Raw genomic sequence first — 5,671 nt, 5'->3', positions numbered from 1 at the left:
AGATTTCAGGGGTTACCTATATATCCAAGAAGTTGTTACCCACAGAATAAGCAAGTTCGAATTTTTTAGGTTTAAATCTCGTCACAATCTACTAAATGTGTAAAAACCTACTGACATATCCGCAGTGAGATTGTTGATCACATTTTATCTTTACATTTCTTTAGCATGTTGTGACAGTCCACTGATGTACTATCATTTCCTCTTTTATGCAACGAAAACTCGTTTTGCATTTTATCATGTTGTTGTATTTTTCAAATTTTCTATTGTTTTTGGATTTTCTGAAATTTTCTACTCCCCCTAAAATGCAAACACATAAAGAAATTTGAAAACAACTATACAAGAACTTGACAACCGATATCAAATCACCTCAATTCGCCATCTGCTTGGCAAAAACAATCAGAACTCCCCCTATCAACAAACTATTTTCCCATTTAGATTTCAAAACAGTTAAGTTTGTTTTAATCAAAATGGTTTTTCCGGAAAATAAGTTTAGTTGATTTTACCACTTGTAGGTATACTATTTGAAGGTTCAGGGATGTGGTTCATCATATTGTCTTTCAATCAATTGTAGAAAAATGCAAGTACAAATTAATGTCCTTGATTTACCATATGCGCAAGTATGCACAATCAAATCTCCTAACCACTTGTAAAGCAAACACAAACAAACCTTTTACCATTTGTATGATTGACATTACCGTAGAAAATTCCTCAAGAAAGATGCCGATTCATGCTCCACACTTACCAACCTGGGAGCTCCGGCAAGTCAGGTTTTTTCTATTCAAAGAAAATATCCACCCAAGCCTGACCAGCCTTGGGTGTCACCGAGTCACCATTACTCGGTTTCTTACCTCCTCTCTTCTTCTCATAAAATTCTTTAACCCCTTTGACTTTTCGGTCAATCATCTTACTAAAGATATGTTTTACCTTGGGGTTAAAGACTTTTTCAGCATCAAAAACCTGCTTATCATTATAAAATTGGTTAGAAATTTCAACTTTACCAATTTTCTTCTTATAGTTTTCAGCCCGAAGTGATGGAAAGTCCTCCTCATTCACAGTCGGAACTGAATTTTCAACTTTCAACATAGCTTCACATTTTGAAACACCATTTGGCTCAACTGACTTTATGGAATCAGTTTTATCGCCAGAAGATAGCTCCTCTGATTTTGACCTATCAGAATCATCGCTAGAGCTTTCAACAGCTTTCTTAACAACCCATTTCTGGTTGTTAGATTTAGCTTTCTTCTGGTAAAAACTGTTTGAACATTCACCAATTTCAAAAATAGAATTTTTGAATATTTTGGTTCGATCAATTGGTGTTTCAAACTCAATAACTTTGTTCGTCAATTTACGAGATACTCCCTGTTTTGGTGCTATTGCCTTAGTACAATCTCTGGCAATATGTCCAACAATGTTGCATTAGAAACAGGTTCTCGTATCTTTCTTCTGCTCAGCCATCTTCTTCATTTCATCTTGCTTCTTTGCAAGGAATTCATTGTTTGACTGCCTCCAGAATGCTTTCTTTTCTTTTTCTTCAAATGATGTTCCTGAAACAAATGTCATCTTGGATTTAAAATAACGAATATATTTTTCATTTTTCTGTTTTTCTGTTGGCGTAAAACCTAAACCTTTCTTTTTGAAATTACCGTTATGGTTCGATTTCTTTTGAAAACCAGAACCAGAACCCTAACCTTTTTTCTTGTTTAGTCTTTATTGAACTCTTGAGGTGTATTTTTTAGGTTTTTTATTAAGACATAAGTCTTTTATTTCAGAAATATTAATTTCTGTGAGTTTGAAAACCTTGTTTATCAATTCAGTTTTGACACCTCTTATTGGAAATTACTCATCAGAATATAATTTGTCAGAATCATTCAAAGTATAAGAAACTTTAAACGTTTCATCATCTAAATTAGATTCTGATAACAGGAATTCTTTGTCATAAACTATTTTGCCCTGTTTTCTGTTTGACTCGGAATGTTGGACTCAGACTTTGACTCCTCTGTTTGATCATTATCTAACACATGATCCACTACTATCTTCATCAATTGAGATTGTTGATCAGTGTCAGATGATGTAAACGTGACATCAATACTTTCTGGTAAGTTTACTGACGACTCCGACTCCCACTGTAAATTTGTTGCCTTTTAGACTCTTTCATCATTTGGATTTCTAGCCAAATATCCATTTTCCAGCAGGGGTGGACACTTGTTGTAACTGACACCTTGTTTCTTACCAGATGTCGTCTTTTCAGTGTCTTTCTTCTTTTTAGTCTTTTTCACTGGAGTCTTTTCTTCAATCTTTTCTTCTGAAATTTTCTTTTCTTCGGTTACTTCATTGTCCTCAACTGCCTTCAAGCTTTCAGTTGTCGGATAAATCATGTCAATGACATAAGACGAACATGAGTAACTTTTCAACAAATGATTAACTCTTTCAGTTTCAATCCTCTGAAGTTCCAGTTTCTGTTCAAGAGCAACACACTTCTCGATATAGTTGTTCACAACTTTCTGCTTGATCATGAACGCTCCCTGAAGTGTTTTCATTGCTGTAGCTTGTTCTTCACTTGTGTCATTGTACATATTCATTGCCTTGTTCAACACATCATATGATTCTTTCAATCTGTTCATGTTGTCGATCAATGAACTGTTCTGTTTCTTTACAGCTTCACAATTTTCACAAGTTACTGAACTCTTTTTCGCAACAGCTTCTTCGTTAATCTCAAACTTGGGAACTTCTTTTACCTTTCTTCTCACCACAGGTACATCTTCGTCATCACTACTCACCGGTGTCTTTACTTTTTTCTTTTTCTTCTTTGCCTTCTCATCTTCACTGTCGCTTTCTGCCATCATCTTCAAATGTTGTGCCATTTGTCTAGCATAGTACTCAGTTCCATCATCATCACTATCTTCTTCAATTCTTGCAACAAAAGCTTTGTGAGCTGTATGGGCTGTAGCTTGATCTGGAATATAATCATCCCAAGTGAAATTCTCCCAGCTAAAACCTTCAGGTAATTTCTCATCTTCTTGATCAATCATACATGCTTTAGCATCAGATGGAATATAATTATCCCAATTGAATGGTTTCTTTTCATTTTGATTAACCACACAAGCTATCTTTCTAGAATCTTCAATCACACTTCTTCCATGTGCAGTTTGAGCTTGATGTTGATGTTGTTGAGATGGTTGTTGAGCAACTTGATGATAGATGGCTTTTCTGTAGTAATCATTGTTGTTGTTAAAAGGATTTTGAGCTCCACTTGCTTCACGGTTGGTGCACTCCCTCTTGAAGTGACCTTTCTCCCTGCAATGAAAACAAGTGATTTTAGATTTATCAAAACCTAAAGTAGAAACATTAGCCTCACGAAGATCATCTCTCCCTGTGATCTACTTGAATTTCTCAGCTCTCCTTAACACGCTGGCCAAACAACATTTTATGTCCATCAGCTCCATCTCTTTAGCATCTATCTGGTCGTACTCCTCCTTTGTTAGCATTGGATTCCCGATACGACCTGCAACAAAACAACTGTAAGATTCTAAAACCATTCATAATTAAGACATTTGATTTTTAGCAACTTCATCTGAATAATCTTTATCATTCTCAAGATTTAATACAATATTGCATTGAAGTTTTCTTCCATTCTTTGTTGCTGAAATATTCAGATCAAATGATGGAAATGATGAGAAACTTGTGTTGCTGCTTGATCCTTTTGATGAACTTCCGGTTGAATTCTTGGTGTTGTAAGCAGTTTCCACTTTTGGAGATAAATTTGTAGATTTCTCATTCACCCCTGCTTTGTAGTACAACCCAATATCCTGTTCACCGTCAAAATCTTTCATTCGAACAATCTTTCTTTGCTCCATCTCTTGTGCTTCCAACTTCTCAATGAATTTGCTCAAGGTTAACGTGCTAAATCCTTTCTTGTTACTAAGCATCATCAGATATGTGCCCCATGTTTTGTGCGGCAATGCATCTGCTAACTTCTCTATCAGTTCTTCATTGTCTTTGTTGATGCTTACCCTCTTCATGTTAACTAACAAATTACAGTATCTTTCTATAATTTGCTTTGTACTCTCATTCTTTAATCCACGAAACAAATCAAATTCCTTCTTCAAGAGAGATTTCTTGTTTTTGATCATTTCCTGACTACCAACAAACTTCGATCTTAAAGCTTTCCAAATTGAATACGAGCTTCCGTTGTGTTGAAATAAGACCATGATATCCTCTTTCATAGCTTGTTGTAGCAGACAACATCATTTTCTCATTTTTATATTTCTTTTTGTCATCGGCACTTATATCTTTGATCGCAACTTCCTCTTCATCATCATTTAACGGTCTCACATACTTCGTCTCAACACACTCCCACGCGTCTAGGTAATTGGCTTGTACCCAGTTTTCGAAACGACCTTCCCATCCCTTATATTCTTCAATTTTCATGAGCTTGGGTGGTTTTTGCATTGTTCCCGTTTCGTTTTCTAACATTGTGTTCTGTGCAATAGTAATCGGGGTAACCGGAGTAGCAAATGCGTTGTAGAATTTTCGTTCATTTTTTTCAGATTTTTTTTTAAAATTTCACAAAGTAATCTTGGTTCAAGCGAAATCAACTATTTAAATGAGATTGCTGTTTGGAGCGGAATCAATAAGTTCCACAGGAGCGAAATCACTTCATAACCAGGAGCGAAATCAACAAGGTGATCAGGAGCGAAATTAGAGTGTAATCTGGAGCGAAATTAGAATGTATTCTGGAGCAAAATTAGAATGTATTTGGAGCGAAATTAAACTCAAACTTCGAGTGAAATCAAAAGTGACGTCATCATTTCTCGAACTCGTTTCAGGCGAAATCACAATTATGTCCAGATTTAATTCAAATTTGCTGCTGATACTTTTAAGGCTTTGTTAGATACTAATTCCGAGCAACATGTTCAAAAATCAGATGAATTCGACAACTTTTCTCGGTCAATTTGCGAATATCAGTGTAGAAGGTGTAGAAAAACAAAATTTTCGGTTGAATTGGTCAAGAGCAATCCTTAGCTCTGATACCACTTGTAGGATCGGTTTCGGACCCAATCGAGTCTATCAGAACAGCTTTTCCTAATTTGAACGGCGGAAACAGACAAATCAGGTTCAATTCACCGAGAGTTCACTTTTAACTGTTGATTCTATTGATCAGAATGACGTTTACAATCAAGTCAAAACTTCGGCAGCACTTCGTGGCTCACCGGAAGACAATCAACCTAAAACTATATCTGATTTCGCTCCAAGACACATCCTATTTATAGTTAACCTGATTTCGCTCCAACATACATGATCAACAGGAGTGAAATCAGCATTTTACATCATGAGTGAAATCAGATATTACACTACGAGCGAAATCAGTCTTTAAGTCACTCTCGGGCGGAATCAGAACATAGAGGTTTCGCCCCTAATGACAAAATGTCATTTGGAGCGAAATCAGACTTAATACAATTTCTTGATTCACGTGCCCTGTTCTATCCTATTCTACTGTAGACTCGATACAAGACGAAGTCGACAGATGCATGCACCAACAATTTTCTTCCTTAAAAGTCTGCCATAACCACTGATTTGTTTCAAACTTCTGTTCTGGCATTGCTGTCCACTGCTGAAAGTCAACCCCTATTCTCTCATTTCCTTGGTAATCACTGTTGTTCAAAATCATTGT

Source organism: Helianthus annuus, chromosome 2 (assembly GCF_002127325.2).
Source record: "Helianthus annuus cultivar XRQ/B chromosome 2, HanXRQr2.0-SUNRISE, whole genome shotgun sequence".
In the NCBI taxonomy this organism is placed as follows: Eukaryota; Viridiplantae; Streptophyta; class Magnoliopsida; order Asterales; family Asteraceae; genus Helianthus; species Helianthus annuus.
The sequence above is the reverse complement of the archived record's forward strand: the minus strand, read 5'-3'. Positions refer to the sequence as shown.